Consider the following 20615-nt stretch of genomic DNA (forward strand, 5'->3'; position numbering starts at 1 on the left):
ATCGCTCGATATATATGTATTATAAGTTTAGGAAAATTAGAGTCATTTTTACAACTTTTCGACTAAGCAGTGGCGATTTTACAAGGGAAATGTTGGTCGAAATCAGAAAAACATATATATGGAAGCTAAATCTAAATCTGAACCGATGTCAACCAAATTTGGCACGCATAGCTACAATTTATAGAATATTTTGTCATAATTTTATTTTTATAGAAAATTTTGTCAAAATTTTATTTTTATAGAAAATTTTGTCAAAATTTTATTTTTATAGAAAATTTTGTCAAAATTTTATTTTTATAGAAAATTTTGTCAAAATTTTATTTTTATAGAAAATTTTGTCAAAATTTTATTTTTATGGAAAATTTTGTCATAATTTTATTTTTATAGAAAATTTTGTCATAATTTTATTTTTATAGAAAATTTTGTCAAAAATTTATTTCTATTGGAAATTTTGTCAAAATTTTATTTTTATAGAAAAATTTGCCAAAATTTTATTTCTATAGAAAATTTTGTCAAAATTTTATTTTCATAGAAAATTTTGTCAAAATTTTATTTTTATAGAAAATTTTGTCATAATTTTATTTTTATAGAAAATGTTGTCAAAATTTTATTTTTATAGAAAATTTTGTCATAATTTTATTTTTATAGAAAATGTTGGCAAAATTTTATTTTTATAGAAAATTTTGTCAAAATTTTATAATACATTAAATTATATTCTAAAGGTCTTACAGTTTATAGTTCTCAAACTGTAGAACATCATTCAGAATTTATCCCATGCAACGATTGCAGGTGTTTTGTTTTTTTGCTAGCCGTGGGCGATGGTATATAATTTTTGATCATTGTTAGATATTCCATTGACGTTTTATGAAAGTAAATTTTCAATTTTAGTTTATTTATTCTCGTCTAAATATTTTATTACAAAAATCTGGTACCAGACACATTATCTGTTTATTGTCATATAACAATTTTTACATTAATACAATTCTGTTTATTTGTCATTTGACCATATTGTCGGGTATTTTATTTGTATTTCAGTTTCATGTTTTTTTTCTACAGCTTTCTAAACAAATTGATGCCTTTGTTGGTGTAACAATGAAATCCATTTTAATAGAGATTGCCAGTTTGCGACATTACCCTGGCGGCTGTCACACAGTCATTGGGAGCAGCCATTATTGAATCTTGGGTTTCATTGTTGCGATGTGTAATGAATAATTCTTCAAATCAATTATCACCATTTGCGATGATCGAACCCTTTTGTAGAAAATTGTTATGCTTCAAGTGTGGCAATTGTATCATCATCATCAATTTTATTACGCTTGAGGAAATTTCTTTACTTTGTTGTAAAGTAAAATCTTTTAATTAAATGAAAGACGGAGAGATGCAATAAAACACAAAACGAACAAAGTGAACATTTTCAAAAGCACATCAAAATGGTTTGAATGTTAATTATTGGAATTGAATTATTAAGGCTATTGATTTTCAATCGATAAATTGAGATAAATTGTAAAATTGAATGAATGAATGAATGTTTAATAGCTATGAGGGAATTAGAATATTGCCCTTCCTTTGGTATTACCTTGTAGTCAATATGAAGGGGATAGATTCATGGCTTAACTATAATTTAATGAAATTGAAAATTTTTACCAATACTCACCGGTCATCAGGAGGGTATACATAATTTTTTTTTTTTTTTGTCCACCAGGGCCAATATGAACCTGCAAAGAATATAAATCATAAAATCGTATGCTTTTTTATGACTCACCATATAATTTTTAATACTTGTTACAAATACCAATACAAATTTATTTTCGTAATTTATTAAATTTCAACAACGTTCAAGCGAAATTTAAAACCTTTTCAGGCCCCTCTGAGGGAGGTGTGAGCAGGGCTTGGGTATGTGTATGGGTATATTACTAATATAAAACAAATGCCTTAAGGTTTCTATAAAGATTTTCTTGGTAATAAATCGAAATATATGTCCTGTGACAAGAATAGAAAATTGTTTATCCAAATCATAAATCATGTTATTCAATGGAAATAACAAATTTCAACAAAAACCAACAACAATATTATATAAAACATAGTCACATGTAATGAAGTGGAATGTGGGTGTATGTGTGTGGATATATAAGGGTTCATGGAAATTTATATTCATTCTTATGATTTCCCAGTTTTATATAACATCTCCTTAAAGCTGGAGGATTTTCAATAAACCTGGAAGAGTCATAAAAAATTTTCTAGAAAATTAAGAGGCAATAAAAAAAATGAAATTCTCATATAAATATTAAGATGTTCTATTAAATAAAGGATAGTTTCCCTTTATGTTGGTGGGGGGGGGGGGGGGGGGGGGGAATATACATATAAATACAAATTTTATCACTTAATTGTAATTCGTAATTTTGTACTGAATTTGATTATCATCAAATTTAAGCATATATAAATGACTATAAACCCTATGTTTATGGCTGACATTAACGATGGTATTCTAATAAAGCAAGGGGCGTATGATTGTTATTTATTTTTATGCTTACTGTAAACATAAATATATAAACACTACTAACATATAAAACAAATGAAAATTTTGACACATTAACATTACCTAAATTTGAGAACATGCAATTTATACAATATTAAGGAGCAATTTCTTTTAAATAAAAAAAACAAGTAAGTAAAGTAGAAAGTCGGGCAGGGCCGACTATATCATACCCTAAACCACCATTACAGAATTAGTAATCATAAGCATTTAAGGGGTGACATATTGGTCTGGGAGATAAACCGCAGTCGCATATTTAAGAAAATTAAGGAGTACATGTCTATGGGTGCTTTGTGTCAATCTGACTATAGCTCATAGTCAATGCTGCCAGGGAAATTTTTCGGTTTACCCTACAGGGACAAAAAAAGTTCCATACTTTCCCATACATTCCCAAACAATTTTCCCTGCTATATTTTTCGTTAAATTTAAAAAAGAAAATACAAAACAAAAATGGTTCTAAGTACTTTATTATCTTAAAATATGAATATGCAACGTATATAATTTAGAATATAAATTTGTATTACCACCACGGTTGCCACAGTTGGTAGAATTCTACCCAAATTAGTAACCTTTTTTGTTAAATCTCTATAAAAATAAAATTTTGGAAAAAGTTTCTATAAACAAATTTTTGTGAGAAATTTTTCTATAGAAATAAAATTTTGACAATAAATTCTATAGAAATAAAATTTTGAGAAAAAATTTCACAGAAATAAAATTTTGAGAAAATTTTTTATAGAAATAATATTTTGAAAAAAATTTCTATAGAAATACAATTTTGACAAAATGTTCTATAGAAATAAAATGTTGACAAAATTTTCTACAGGAATAAAGTTTACCACACATTATTAAAGATCAAGCCTTGCCGGCTTCTAATTTCCTCCTCTAGAGCCACCAAAATGTAAAAATTATTACAAATTGTGTTGAGTGAAAATATCCTACATTGTGGCCCTACGTCCCTACAAGACGCTAAATATTAGAAAAACCCTACATATAGTGAATTTCCCCTACTTCTAGCAACACTGGCTGTGTTGTTATTGCACCTACGGAGTTAGTATGCTACTAATATTGAGCCCATTATTAAAAAAGAGAAAATCGTTAAATTAGTGTGGGTAATAAATACAAATTTGTAAAAATCGAGCAATATTCTTATGTAAGAGCTACAAGTACGTATACATGTACGATCGGCTAGTACATCAAAATTTGAAATTTGAGTAACATTGGTTAATAAATAAGAGTACTATGGTCAAATTTGGGAAAATCGAGCGATGCATATATATGGAAGCTATATCTAAATCTGAACCAACTTGCATAATATTTTGCGGGTTTGATTAATACCACAAAAGGTTACCTTTTACAAGATTTGAGTAAGATCAGTTAAGAAATGAGGCCTGTATGGTCAAACATAAGGTTATTAGGGGCGAATTTTTCAAAATCGGGTGATACATATATGGGAGCTATATCTACATCTGAACCGATTTCGATGAAATTTTGCACATATAATTAGTAGTATAGAGGACTGGATCTAGCCAACTTTCAGTAAGATCGGTTAATAAATAAGGGTTCTATGGCCAAATTTAGAAAAATCGGGCGGTACATATATATGGGATCTATAGCTAAATCTGAACCGATTTCGATGAAATTTTGCACATATACTTAGTGCTATAGAAGACTACATTTAGCCAAATTTGGGTAAGATCGGTTGATAAATAAAGGTTTTGTGGCCAAATTTAGAAAAATCGGGCGGTACATATATATGGGATCTATAGCTAAATCTGAACCGATTTCCATGATTTTTTGCACATATAGTTAGTGCTATAGAAGATTATATTTAGCCAACTTTGAGTAAGATCGGTTGATAAATAAAGGTTTTGTGGCCAAATTTGGGAAAATCGAGCGATACATATATATGACAGCTATATCTAAATCTGAACCGATTTGGATGAAATTTTGCAGACTTGAAGGGCGATGGAAAAGATTACCTTTTGCCAAATTTGGTGACGATCCGTTTGAAAAAACGCGCAACGTGACCCCATTTGTCGAAATCGGGCGATACATATATATGGGAGCTATAGCTAAATTTGATCCGATTTCTTCCAAATTCAATAGCGTTCGTCCTTGTGCCCAAAAAACTCCCTGTACCAAATTTCATAAAAATCGGTTAATAATTGCGACCGGAATCCTGTGAACAACAAATACATGGACAGAAGGACGGACGGACGGACACCAAGCGCTAGATCGACTCAGGAGGTGATTCTGAGTCGATCGGTATATATTTTATGGGGTCTAAAATCAATATTTCTGGTAGGCACATTTTTTGGCCGATCAAACTTATTATACCCTGACCACTATGTGGTTTAGAGTATAAAAAACATGTTAATTAAAAGAAAATTCATATCCTTTGTTTTTTAAATTTATGACACAAATTTTTAAAATTAGAATCCCTATGTCAAAGCCGAATTCCTTTAAAATAAGGTAAATTTTCCTTAAAATAAAGACACATGTTTTCGATTTAGACAAATAATATTTAAATTAACTCAGCTAAGTTTTCGAATAAAATTTTGGACAACATTATCTATAGAAATAAAATTTTGGACAAAATTTTCTATAGAAATAAAATTTTGCAAAAATTTTCTATAGAAATAAAATTTTTGACAAAATTTTCTATAAAAATAAAATCTTGACAAAATGTTTCTATAGAAATAAAATTTTGACAAAATGTTTCTATAGAAATAAAATTTTGACAAAACGTTTCTATAGAAACAAAGTTTTGATAAAATTTTTAAAGAAATAAAATTTTGGCAAAAATTCTCTATGGAAATAAAGTTTTGTAAAAATTTTCTACAAAAATTAAATTTTGGACAAAATTTTCTATAGAAATAAAATTTTTTTGTTGTTCTTGATTTCAGTTTAAAACCATGCATTGACTAAACTACAAGTGTAGCCTAACCAACAGAGGAAAAGAATGTTTGTCAAATTTTTTTGGGAAAAGCCTTATAGACTGCAAGATGGTTGGATGGACGCACGTTTCGGAATTACCACATTGTAAAATTGTACAAATTTTTTTCGGCAAAGGCCGGCTATCATAAACTTTTTTTCGGAAGGTTCAAGTGTGGTTGACTTTGGGTTTAGTGAACTGCCTGAATTTATTCTGATAATTGGTTGATAGTTTTGCTGCAAGTAGAGGGTGCTGATGAGGAATTTGGTAATTCTGAAACGTGCATCCATCCAACCATCTTACAATCTATAGGGCTTTGCCCAAATAAATTTGACAAACATTATTTTCCTCTGTTGGTTAAGCTATACTTGTAGTTTAGTCAATGCATGGTTTTAAGCTGAAAACAAAAACAACAAAATGGTTGAAGAATAAACCAACAATAACAAAACAACATAAAATTTTGCAAAAATTTTCTATAGAAATACAATTTTGACAAAATTTTCTACAGAAATAAAATTTTGACAAAAATTTTCTTTAGAAATAAAATTTTGACAAAATTTTCTAAAGAAATAAAATTTTGGAAAAAATTTTCTAAAGAAATAAAATTTTGACAAACGTTTCTATAGAAATAAAATTTTGACAAAATTTTCTAAAGAAATAAAATTGTGACAAAAATTGTCTATAGAAATAAAATTTTGACAAAAATTTTCTATAGAAATAAAATTTTGGACAAAATTTGCTATAGAAATAAAATTTTGACAAACGTTTCTATAGAAATAAAATTTTGACAAAATTTTCTAAAGAAATAAAATTTTGACAAAATTTTCTAAAGAAATACAATTTTGAAAAATTTTTCTATAGAAATAAAATTTTGACAAAATTTTCTAAAGAAATAAAATTTTGACAAAATTTTCTAAAGAAATAAAATTTTGGACAAAATTTTCTATAGAAATAAAATTTTGACAAAATTTTCTGTAGAAATAAAATTTTGGCAAAATTTTCTATAGAAATAAAATTTTGCAAAATAGTAATTTGGTAGTTTTTTGGTAAAATTTTCACCAAGTCTCAGAACCATCAAACTCAGCACGCACCTTTCTTCATTTCTACGACACAATGGCTACCAAAATCTCGGGATCTCATTTTGTTGAGCTTTGCGCTTGAGGCATTTTGGAGAGTAAGGAGGGCACTACAAAATACCAAAGTGCCCATTACCTCAAGACGGCGATTTGCCGGGAATGGACCATAATTCGTGCTAAATAATTCGATGCTATTTCCGAACTTCATATCTGAAGAACTAATACTAAATCAATTCAGCGGAGCCACTGTGGTGTAATTCCTTTCTTGTATATTTTTATACCCACCACCATAGAATGGTGACGGGGGTATAATAAGTTCGTCATTCCGTTTGTAACACATCGAAATATCGATTTTCGACTATATAAAGTATATATATTCTTGATCAGAGAGAAATTCTAAGACGATATAACGATGTCCGTCTGTCCGTCGGTCCAGGTTTTGATATAGTCCCCATATAAACCGACCTCCCGATTTGGGGTCTTGGGCTTATAGAAATCGTCGTTTTTATCCAATTTGCCTGAAATTTGAAATCTAGATGTATTGTAGGACCACAAATACGTGTGCCAAAAATTGTGAGTATCGGTCCATATTTTGGTATAGCTCCCTTATAGACCGATCTCCCGATTTTACTTCTTGGGCTTATAGAAACCGAAGTTTTTATTCAATTTACCTGAAATTGGAAATCTAGAGGTATTGTAGAACCACAAATACGTGTGCCAAAAATTGTGAGTATCGGTCCATGTTTTGGTATGGTCCCCATATAAAACGAACTCCCGATTTGGGGTCTTGGGCTTATAGAAACCGTAGTTTTTATCCAATTTGTCTGAAATTGCAAATCTAGAGGTATTTTAGGACCATAAAGATGTGTGCCGAAAATGGTGAATATCGGTATATATTTTGGTATAGCCCTCATATAGACCGATTTCGCGATTTTACTTCTTGGGCTTCTAGAATCCGAAGTTTTTGTCCTATTTGCCTGAAATTGAAAATATAGAGGTATTTTCGGGTCATAAAGAGGTGTGCCGAAAACTGTGAGTATCGGTCCATATTTTAGTATAGCCCCCTTATAGACCGATCTCCCGATTTTACTTCTTGGGCTTATAGAAACCGAAGTTTTTATTCAATTTACCTGAAATTGGAAATCTAGAGGTATTGTAGAACCACAAATACGTGTGCCAAAAATTGTGAGTATCGGTCCATGTTTTGGTATGGTCCCCATATAAAACGAACTCCCGATTTGGGGTCTTGGGCTTATAGAAACCGTAGTTTTTATCCAATTTGTCTGAAATTGCAAATCTAGAGGCATTTTAGGACCATAAAGATGTGTGCCGAAAATGGTGAATATCGGTCCACATTTTGGTATAGCCCCCATTAGACCGATTTCCCGAGTTTACTTCTTGGGCTTCTAGAATCCGAAGTTTTTGTCCTATTTGCCTGAAATTGAAAATATAGAGGTATTTTCGGGTCATAAAGAGGTGTGCCGAAAACTGTGAGTATCGGTCCATATTTTAGTATAGCCCCCATAAGAACGATCTACCGATTTAACTCCTTGGGTTTCTAGAAACCGTAGTTTTTATCTGATTTGCCTAAAATTGTAAATATTCTGGTTTTTTAGGCTCACAAAAATGTGTATCGGGTTAAGTTTTTATCGGTAATGCCGCACTTTAGGTAAGGCGCACTGATCATGAAAATTTCCAGATTTTACTTCTACAGATTTAAGATTTCAAATCAAGACGTTATTTTATACTTTTCTTGCACACTTACAAGAGATGTTAATGATTCCCCTATAACTCAAACTAAAATGGTTCTTATAAATCCAGAATCTGATATAGTCCTCATAGGTGAAATCTTTAAATTTATCTTCGGGAAGTGTCCTCAAATCCTCAAGCCCTCCTGAAATTTCAAAGGAAACCCTAATATTTGGTTCATGGTGGTGGGTATTTAAGATTCGGCCCGGTCGTTTTAATTAATATTTAATTGAATTTTAAACATATTTAATTAAAAATGTAATTGATGCAACAAATTTTTCAAGTAAAACAAAGATCAATCATAAAAATTAATTGTATCAATTAATTTTTTAATTAGATCAATAAATTTTTTAATTGATTTTGGTTGAACACAATTCAAATAAAAAATTGGATCAATTAATTTCGCGATTGAAGACAGAAAAGATATTTTTGTGTGTACATAGAGTCGTGAATGTAATCCCAGTTTCGACCGAACACCATGTCCGTCCGTACTCTGTTGAAATCACTGGTTGAAACTTTGCACACCAAGGCCTTCTTGGGCTGCAGATACACCGTTCCCCATATATGAAATAAGCTCAAGCTTAACATAGAATCGGGCAGCACTCACTTAAGAGAGAAGACAATGGGCCTGAAATATCGGCCTGCCACTACACCTAACCTAACATAACCTAATGCAGTAAAAGCTTAAAGATATGACTTCCGCCAATGTAAAATTCATTGCTTCTGAGCAAAACTTCCACCATTTCCGAATCCAAAAAATATTGTTTTTTGGCAACGTTTTTTTTTATTTTTTTTTTTTGCTGTGATGTTTTTGATTTCTAGTTTTTCCCCAATCTTACCATTGACTTTTATAAAACGCCTTCATTTTTTGTTTTTGCCAAATCACTTGAACTTTATTTTCAATTAATTTATTATCTGTGTTTTCTCTCTTTGCAGGTGGGTAACAGTAACAAAAGCAAAAAACACAAATCACTTTGGACATATGTTGCTATCAGCAACAATCTATCAACACTTAAGAAATAGACAAAAAGAATGTCACTCTGTTAGACAGGTAAGTATGTTCGAATGTCTAAAAAGCAAAACAAAAAAAAAAAACAAACAAACAGAAACTATGGCAAAAAATCAAAAAACACAACAACGCATAAGATCCCACGAATATAGTCTCAAAACATTGACATTTAATCGAAATAAAAAATTAACAACAACGAGATACAATTGAAATTCAATTGAATAGGCCGAATTTTATATATCCTCCAATGTGGCTCGCATACAAGATAGAGATATTGTCTTTTCAGAAAATCTGATGCAACCCACGCATTTGATTGCACCCAGTCGTACATATGGGCTGTATTGAAAAACAATAAAGGCTAAAAAAACCTTATTGGCATTTATAGAAAGAAGTAGAATAGAAAATAATCGATGCCATGCAATTTGAAAGCAAATAAAGATTGCATTTGATTTCTGTTTCTGGTTTAAAAGACATCTGATTCCGTAAAAAGATGCCTTGGCTGTCACTTTGATATGAGCATTACCACAGGATGGTAAGTCTACTTATTTGTTTACTTTGTTTGGGAATTTGACTTTTCACTTTTTTCACAATTTTTCTCAATTTTGAAAAAATCGAATTTTTGTGATTTTTGTAAAAGTCAAATTTTATAAAAAATTTTTAGGTTTCTAAAAATTTTAATTTTTCAAAATTTGGAAAATTGGTGGTGACTTTTGTTTTTTTACGAGTTCTTATTAGTCGACAGAAGTCGATTAGTGTGTTTGACTAAATAAAAATTTTTTTTTTGTTTGTTTATAAACTTGTTTATCGAAAAGTCGATTTTCAACTTTGCTTCAAGTTCTGATCCAGATCAAGAACTTCTAGCAGATAAATCGTAACTACAGAGTCAAATATATCGAATAGGACGACGAACTGCTTTCCAATCTACCATATTCTCCTGATTTGACTTTCGAATGCAAGGCATAATTACGAAGCGAATAAGTTATTCTTACCTCTGAAAGGCTTCGAGAAAATATATTTTTCGGAAGGACTTATGAGATAAAATAAAGAATAGATTGTCCAGGAGACTATGGCGAAAATTTTTTTTCTAAATGTTTCGTTTTTTTTTCAAGAGAAAAATATTTTAGGTTTTTCGCCTGAGACTAGTATTGAACCTTGGCAATCGGAACGTAAAATGGACATTCGACAATCAATAGTGGAACATATTACTTTCCAAAAGTTAGTACCATCTTTTGGGATTTTTGGTCCTCATGAGAATATCGTATCATCTGAAATAGAGCACACAAAAGCTTCGACTTAGCCCCACTTAACATCGGTAGTATTTGATTTTTTTATTTATGTAAAAAACAAAAACAAACTTAACGACATTTAGTAAAATGTATGACAAATGAGTTGAGTGGCCTTTTAGACAATCACATGGCATTAACAGCTAATCGATTGATGGCGCTGTTTTCACACCAAATCCAATTAATTTGATTTGGGGGAGGCAACTTTTTTTTTTGGTTCTAATTTTAGGCTTTCCCAGATAACACAAAAATTTCACGAATTTCAGTATTCTGCCATACGAATGGCAAAATAATAGGTGGAATTCTACTAAATCAATTAAAGAAATCAATCTGGCAGGCGATCAAGGTGTACACTACATACTAAGTGGCAATCATTAACTTCGAAAGGAATTAAATAAATTTAATTGAAAAAGTAAAGGCCATTCGGTAGTCATGGTAAATTGGCTATTAATCAAAAATTAAATATTCTTGTTTCTTGTTACATTTTCTGGGGATACGGGGTAAAGTAGTTTTACATGACATGCATTTTATTAAAAAAATAAATAAACGCTTTAATTTTTTTATAAATATTTGATATTGCATAAACTATAAGGTATGACAGAGCGAATGATGAATTTGTTTTCAATCAAACACCATGACGTATACGCACTATGGACCGGCATAACAATTGCCACTCGAGATAAAAATAATCTACCGAATTTTCTAGAAAATTTTACCAAAAAACTACAAAATAAAAAAAATTACAAATATTATAGGAAATTTTGTCAAAATATGATTTCTATAGAAAATTTTGTCAAAATTCTATTTCTATAGGAAATTTTGTCAAAAATATGATTTCTATAGGAAATTTTGTCAAAATTTCATTTCTATAGGAAATTTTGGCAAAATTTTATTTCTATAGAAAATTTTGGCAAAATTTCATTTCTATAGAAAATTTTGACAAATTTCATTTCTAGAGGAAATTTTGGCAAAATTTCATTTCTACAGAAAATTTTGCCAAAATTTCATTTCTATAGAAAATTTTGGCAAAATTTCATTTCTATAGAAAATTTTGTCAAAATTTCATTTCTATAGGAAATTTTGGCAAAATTTTATTCCCATAGAAAATTTTGTCATAATTTCATTTCAGAAAATCTTGTCAAAACTTCATTTCTATAGAAAATGTTGTCAAGATTTTAATTCTATTGACAATTTTGTCAAAATTTCATTTCTATAGGAGATTTTAACAAAATTTAATTTCTACAGGAAATTTTGTCAAAATTTAATTTCTATAGGAAATTTTGTCAAAATTTCATTTCTATAGAAAATTTTGTCAACATTTCATTTCTAGAAGAAATTTTGCCAAAATTTTAGTTCTACAATTTTGCCAAAATTTTAGTTCTACAGAAAATTTTGCCAAAATTTTATTTCTACAGAAAATTTTGCCAAAATTTTATTTCTACAGAAAATTTTGCCGAAATTTTATTTCTACAGAAAATGTTGTCAAAATTTGTATTACCATAGAAATTTTTGTCATAATTTCATTTCAGAAAATCTTGTCAAAATTGTATTTCTATAGAAAATGTTGTCAAGATTTTAATTCTATTGAAAATTTTGTCAAAATTTTATTTCTATAGGAAATTTTGTCAAAAATTCATTTCTAGAGGAAATTTTGTCAAAATTTCATTTAGATAGAAAATTTTGGCAAAATTTCATTTCTAGAGGAAATTTTGGCAAAATTGCAGTTCTACAGAAAATTTTGGCAAAATTTCATTTCTATAGAAAATTTTAGCAAAATTTCATTTCTATAGAAAATTTTGTCAAAGTTTCATTTCTAGAGGAAATTTTGTCAAAATTTCATATCTATAGAAAATTTTGGCAAAATTTCATTTCTATAGAAAATTTTGTCAAAATTACATTTCTAGAGAAAATTTTGTCAAAATTTCATTTCTATAGGAAATTTTGTCAAAATTTTGTTTCTATAGGAAATTTTGTCAAAATTTCATATCTATAGAAAACTTTGTCAAAATTTAATTTCTATAGAAAATTTTGTCAAAATTTTATTTCTATAGGAAATTTTGTCAAAATTTTATTTGTATAGAAAATGTTGTCAAAATTTTAGTTCTATATAAAATTTTGTTAAAATTTTATTTCTATAGAAAATTTTGTCATAATTCCATTTCAGAAAATCTTGTCAAAATTTTATTTCTATAGCAAATGTTGTCAAGATATTAATTCTATTGAAAATTTTGTCAAAATTTCATTTTTATAGGAAATTTTGTCAATATTTTATTCCTATAGGAAATTTTTCTAAAATTTCTATAGGATATTTTGTCGAAATTTCACTTCTATAGGAAATTTGGTCAAAATTTCATTTCTATAGAAAATTTTGTCAAAATTTCATTTCTAGAGGAAATATTGCGAAAATTTCAGTTCTACAGAAAATTTTGCCAAAATTTTATTTCTATAGGAGATTTTGTCAAAATTTCATTTCTATAGGAAATTTTGTCAAAATTCCATTTCTATAGGAAATTTTGTCAATTCATTTTTTCAATCAACCTGCATAGCGTAATATGGCCCGACATCACAGTTGCCATTCGATCCAAACATAGCCCACCAAATTTTCTAGAAAATTTTACCAAATAAACTATCACACGAAACAAATGTTGTCAAAATTTTATTTCTATCGATAATTCTGTCAAAATTTTATTTCTATAGAAAATGTTGACAAAGTTTTATTTTATCGATAATTCTGTCAAAATTTTATTTCTATAGAAAATTTTGTCAAAGTTTCATTTCTATTGCAAATTTTGACAAAACTTTATTTCTTTAGAAAATTGTTCACAATTTTATTTCTATAGAAAATTTTGTTAAAATTTTATTTCTATAGAAAAATTTGTTTAAAATTTTATTTCTATAGGAAATTTGGTCAAAATTTCATTTCTATAGAAAATTTATTTTTTTATTATTTCTTTAAAAAATGTTGTCAAAATTTTATTTCTCGAGAAAATTTTGTCAAAATTTTATTTCTATAGACAATTTTGTCAAAATTTTATTTCTGTAGAAAATTTTATCAATTTCTTTCCATAGGAAAATTCTGTCCAAATTCTATTTCCATGAAAAATTTTGTCAAAATTTTATTCCTATAAAGAATTTTGTCAAAGTTTTATTTTTGTAGAAAATGTCATTTTTATAGAAAATTTTGTCAAAATTTATTTTTTTCAATCAATCAACATAGCGTATACGCACTATGGTCCGTCATCACGGTTGCCACTCGATCCAAACATAACCCACCAAATTTTACAAAAAAAAAAAAAAATTACCACACAAAACAAATTTTGCAAAATGTTATTTTTATAGGGAATTTTGTTAAAATTTTATTTCTGAAGGGAATTTTTCCAAAATTTTGTTTCTATAGAAAATTTTGTCAAAATTTTATTTCTATAGAAAATTTTGTCAAAATTTTATTTCTATAGAAAATTTTGTCAACATTTTATGTAAAACCTTTTTCGGAAGGTTCAAGTGTGGTTTACTTTTGGGTTTAGTGAACTGTCTGAATTTATTCTGATAATTGGTTGATAGTTTTGCTGCAAGTAGAGGATGCTGATGAGGAATGTGATAATTGCAGTCTATAGGGCTTTGCCCAAATAAATTTGACAAACATTCTTTTCCTCTGTTGGTTAAGCTACACTTGTAGTTTAGTCAATGCATGGTTTTAAGCTGAAATCAAAAAAACTACAACAATGATTAAAGAAAAAAACCAACATTAACAAAACGAATATAGAAAATTTTGTCAAAATTTCATTTCTATAAAAATGTTGTCACAATTTTATTTCTATAGAAAATTTTGTCAAAATTTTATTTCTATAAAAATTGTGTCAAAATTTTATTTCTATAGAAAATTTTGTCAAAATTTTATTTCTATAGAAAATTTTGTCAAAATTTAATTTCTATAGAAAATTTTGTCAAAATTTTATTTCTATAGAAAATTGTGTCAAAATTTTATTTCTTTAGAAAATTTTGTCAAAATTTTATTTCTATAGAAAATTTTGTCACAATTTTATTGCTATAGAAAATTTTGTCAAAATTTTATTTCTATAGAAAATTTTGTGAACTTTTTATTCCTATAGAAAATGTTGTCAAAATTTTATTTCTATAGAAAATTTTGTCAAGATTTTAAATCTATTGAATATTTTGTCACTTTTTTTGTCAAAATTGTATTTTTTGAATTTTTTATTTTTGTTCAAAATTTTGTCAAAATTTTATTGCTGTAGAAAATGTTGTCAACATTTTATTTCTTAGCCGCATATATGTAGTTTTTCAAAGTATTTGCCCACAATGGTATAATCCAATATACAATGCCAACATATTTGCCAAACACTTGTTTAATATGTTGACCGTGTATCGAACAAATAATGAATTGCCATAAATTCCTTGCATAGTGTTAAATATTTGGGGGCATACGTCATTACCAAAAATTGACAAAACACACCTGAGAAATTAGGTACAAGACAACGTTGTCATCGAGATGACCTGTTATGTGTATTTAAGTGCCAGAAAATTTGCACCAATTTACTCAAAACATTGATTAACGTTAAACGTGTATTTCATTTGGGTCCAAACTCTTTTATGTAATTTTTTCTTGTAATTTTCGTTTCTCCCCTCGTTAAACAATAAGGGTATAAACGAATTTCTTAAAACATTATTTTTTTATTTCATTACCTCAATATGTACGATATGATATAACCGAAAACTGTCATTTATGTGAAAATGTAATTTCATCTTCAATTTTCAAGCGAAATTTCCTTTTCCCTTTGAATTATGCATCCAGTATTCGTTGCACAGTATGAAATGCAATGTAATCGATTTATTCATTCACCACCCAGTCATTTGTTTGTTTTTATTAACTTAAAATGATCTTGTTACACACTTTAAGAGGTATGAAAACCCGTTGTTCTCTCTCTCTCTCACACACACACACAACATACCCTATATTCTCTGAATTCTATGGAAACAAAAAATGCACTCTTGTCAATATGCGCTGATGGGGTTCGAGTTCCTTTGTCAGAATGCCATCATATGACGAGGTTAAGATATAGTGGAAGTATCTCAATGCTATCGCATGCATACAAAAATTATCTCCATATACGTTTTACAAAGGGGAGTCAGTTTTTTATGGAAAAAGCAAAAATTTATGTTGACTTTACCTGACTCAAGGATCGGAGGAAAGTTTTTTGAAAATAAAGGATGGCAATGAAATTTAATATAATTTATTAATCGATAACGTTAATTTATATGAGTTGATTTTTGTATATACATTGAAAAAAAAACTTGGTCGGTTCCAAAGATTTTGTCTTTACATTAATGATTTTGGTATCAGTTCTGATTCAAAGAAGCGGAGAATTGAAATAAGGATAAATTTAAGACCCTATTTTTTAAATTTAAATTCAGGAAAAAAAATTCAAATGACTAAAATTAAAAATATATACACATAATATAATCTCAGACCAAGATATCTATGTGATATCTTTCTCCTTTCTCTCATTTCTTTCCTGCTTAAATTATTATCATAGTGTTATCATATACTATTATCTGGAACACTTTCATTATAAATAAATATATGCGATGGTATCTCTGTGAAAGCATTGTCGAAAATCATGTTTGTATCCATGGAACCTCATCCTCGTTATCCACAAACATAAACCTACGACGACAAACCATATCTGATTTTGTAATTACGTTGTAAAGCAAAATAAATATTTGTCAACCTCAAAAGGACAACACAAGAGCCTCATACACACGCATATCTCACAGGATAATATTTCGATTAATGTTGTATGCTGTAGCAAAACCACATACATTGATACTTCTTCTTGTCTTCTGCTTTATCACACCATTAACGATGTGCAAACTATATTAAATTTTTGTACACAGTGAATATGTCCTTGTGTGTGGGGCAGTGTAAAAGGAGGTCCAAGTTTTGTCAGTTTATGTGTGAGGTGCATTTGTTTTGCAGCCAATTCTTCTGTCTCATACCATTTCTTTACCTCTCTCTCTCTCACTCTCGCTCTTTCTCTGCTTTTGTATGGGGATGAAGTATGTTTACTTATTATGATGACATTTTAATGGTTATAAAGCTTAAAAACATTTAATAAGCGAGTAGTTACATCACCACAGGCAGCTTGTCGTCTAAAGTTTGCATGTGGATGACGTGCATGGGTGGCCTGTCATATTTTCCCATTTCTTTGAAGTTGCCATAATTTTAAAGATTTATACACTTTATATTACACAACACTATACGATGCATTCAATCAAGCCAAGATGTTGACAAAAGCTCAACATGAAGGAGTCTCGCTCACGCTGTTATGCACAGGGTCCACAGTAAAAAATGACAGACTAAGAGAGGGAGAGTTTACATAATTGCAAATCATTTTAGAGTTTGTATCTTTTCAATTCATTCAAATTTATTTTACTTCAATTTAATCTAATTTTATTAGAATTTTTTTTTCATCTCAATTTTTATTTCAAAGCCCAGTGATTATTTTCGCCGTGTAATAGCAAACTCAAAGGATTGGATGGTGCCAATAATAACCCATGCCCATACCTATTGACATGTGTACAACCAAAGTAAATTTTTTCTCAAACCCACATGAAACTCGAACCTAGTTTTCCCAAAGTAAAATAATGAGAGAAAGCGAGAGAGAGAGGAAACGCACACACCCATCCAAAACGTGGCACGTTCCCTGCAAGGGGATTAAATGAAAGTACCAGTCAACAGCGACAGCATCCGACCGCCATCAGGGAGCTCAACCATGAGGAAATTGAAAAGTAGCGTGATTGGAGTATTATGTACACTCTAAGAAGATCATGTTTAATGCTTACTTAGCAGAGGTGTATGACTGCACCAACATGAGCTGAATAAAATTCAGAAAACTGCAATGCTGTTGTATAAGCAACTTCAAACGATAGGGAAAACTTGAGACAGTCTTGCACATGCATCCAGGATGAACATTGATGGTTTTTAATTTTTTTTTTGAAATAAAGGGATAATATATTTTGTATATATGGGGTTTCCCTTTCATTTTATTGAAAGGTAACCTAGTTGAGTCTGTGAAATGGAGACGGATAATTCGGTTTAATGGCCTTTAGATATAAAAAAAAGAAATCAGTAATCGATAAAAAATGCAAGCATAAGCAAATTGTTAGGTGTATGTAAGACGAAACCAGTCTTTGTAACTGAAGGCATACACTGGTAGAAAATTTTATTTCTATCAAAATTTTATTTCTATATAAAATTTTGTCAAAAATTTATTTCTACAGAAAATTTTGTCTAAATTCTATTTCCATAGAAAATTTTGTGAAAGCGTTTTAGTGGAATTTCTTTGTGTGTTCTTAGGATTCCGATCAAAGTTATATTCGAACTAGTCTAATACAAAGTTGATGATATAATAAATTTACAATGGATTGGTCCTAACCAACAATGCAGAATTAAATAGCAAAAGCAAGATTCAAAATGAGAATCTGGAAATACTTAAATATGCCTGTTCTCTAAAATTGTTAAAACAAGCAATAAGGACTATATGAACAAGAGATTTGGGTAATCGGTATAGCACACGGTTACCACTCGTGCCAAAAATAATCTACCATTTTATTTCTATAGAAATTTTAGTCAAAACTTTATTTCTACAGAAAATTTTTTCAAAATTTTACTTTTATAGAAAAATTGGTCCAACTTTTATTTCTATGGAAAATTTTGTCAAAAATTTTTTTTTGTAGAAAATTTTGTCCAAATTTTATTTCCATAGAAAATTTGGCCAAACTTTTATTTCTAAGAAAATTCGGTCAAAGATTAATTTCTAAGAAAATTCGGTCAAAGATTTATTTCTATAGAAAATTTTGTTAAAATTTTATATGTATAGAAAATATGACAAAATTTTATATCTATAGAAAATTAGACAAAATTTTATTTCTAATAAAATTAGACAACATTTTATTTCTAATAAAATTAGACAAAATTTTATTTCTAATAAAATTTGGTCAAATTTTTAATTTTTTGTAGAAAATTTTGTCAAAATTTTATTTCTATTGAAAATTTTGTCAAAATTTTATTTCTATAGAAAATTTTGTCAAAATGTTATTTCTATAGACAACTTTATCAAGATTTTATTTCTATAGAAAATTTTGTCAAACATTTTTTTTCTATAGAAAATTTTGTCAAAATTTTATTTCTATAGAAAATTTTATTAAAATTTTATTTCTATAGAAAATTGTGTCAAAATTTTATTTCTATAGAAAATTTTGTCAACATTTTATTTCTACAGAAAATTTTATCAAAATTTTATTTCTATAGAAAATTTTGTCAAAATTGTATTTCTATAGAATTTTTTTTTAAATTTTATTTCTATAGAAAATTTTGTCAAAATTTTATTTCTATAGAAAATTTTGTTAAAATTTTATTTCTATAGAAAATATTGTCAAAATTTTATTTCTATAGAAAATTTTGTCAAAATTGTATTTCTACAGAAAATTTTGTCAAAATATTATTTCTATAGAAAATTTTAACAAAATTTTATTTCTATAGAACATTTTTTCAAACATTTTTTTTTCTATAGAAAATTTTGTCAAACATTTTTTTCTATAGAAAATTTTTTCAAAATTTTTTTTCTATAGAAAATTTTGTCAAAATTTTATTTCTATAGAAAATTTTGTCAAACATTTTTTTTATAGAAAATTTTGTCAAAATTTTATTTCTATAGACAACTTTATCAAGATTTTATTTCTATAGAAAATTTTGTCACAATTCTATAGAAATAGAAATATTTGTCAAAATTGTATTTGTATAGAAAATTTTGTCGAAATTTTATTTCTATAGAAAATGTTGTTAAAAATTTATTTCTATAGAAAATTTTGTCAAAATTTTATTTCTATAGAAAATTTTGTCGAAATTTTATTTCTATAGAAAATTTTGTCAAAATTTTATATGTATAGAAAATATGACAAAATTTTATATCTATAGAAAATTTGACAAAATTTTATTTCTAATAAAATTTGGTCAAATTTTTAATTTTTTGTAGAAAATTTGGTCAACATTTTATTTCTATGGAAAATTTTGTCAAAATGTTATTTTTGTTAGAAAATTTGGTCAAAATTTCCTTTCTCTAGAAAATTTTTGCAAAATTTTATTTCTACAGACAACTTTATTAAGATTTTATTTCTATACAAAAGTTTGTCAAAATTTTATTTCTATAGAAAATTTTGTCAAAATTGTATTTGTATAGAAAATTTTGTCAAAATTGTGTTTGTATAGAAAATTTTGTCAAAATTGTATTTCTATAGAAAATTATGTCAAAATTTCCTTTCTCTAGAAAATTTGGTCAAAATTTCCTTTCTCTAGAAAATTTGGTCAAAAGTTCATTTCTCTAGAAAAGTTTTGCAAAATTTTATTTCTATAGACAACTTTATTAAGATTTTATTTCTATACAAAAGTTTGTCAAAATTTTATTTCTATAGAAAATTTTGTCAAAATTGTATTTGTAGAGAAAATTTTGTCAAAATTGTATTTGTATAGAAAATTTTGTCAAAATTGTATTTCTATAGAAAATTTTGTCAAAATTTTATTTCTATAGAAAATTTTGTCAAAATTTTATTTCTATAGAAAATTTTGTAAAAATTTTATTACTATAGAAAATTTTGTCAAAATTTCCTTTCTCTAGAAAATTTGGTCAAAATTTCATTTCTCTAGAAAATTTTTGCAAAATTTTATTTCTCTAGAAAATTTTTGCAAAATTTTATTTCTATAGACAACTTTATTAAGATTTTATTTCTATACAAAAGTTTGTCAAAATTTTATTTCTATAGTAAATTTTGTCAAAATTTTATTTCTATAGAAAATTTTGTCAAAATTTTATTTCTATAGAAAATTTTGTCACAATTTTATTTCTATAGAAAATGTTGTCAAAATTTTATTTCTATAGAAAATTTTGTCAAAATTGTATTTGTATAGAAAATTTTGTCAAAATTTTATTTCTATAGAAAATTTTGTCAAAATTTT

General features: G+C 27.6%; 1 protein-coding gene across 1 annotated transcript in view; it reads left to right on the plus strand.

The window, feature by feature from the left end:
- LOC142233813 (uncharacterized) overlaps positions 1-20615 on the plus strand; it is a 292870-nt gene that overhangs the window by 172901 nt on the left and 99354 nt on the right. The window lies entirely within an intron of this gene.

The sequence above is a fragment of the Haematobia irritans genome, chromosome 4 (assembly GCF_050003625.1).
Source record: "Haematobia irritans isolate KBUSLIRL chromosome 4, ASM5000362v1, whole genome shotgun sequence".
In the NCBI taxonomy this organism is placed as follows: Eukaryota; Metazoa; Arthropoda; class Insecta; order Diptera; family Muscidae; genus Haematobia; species Haematobia irritans.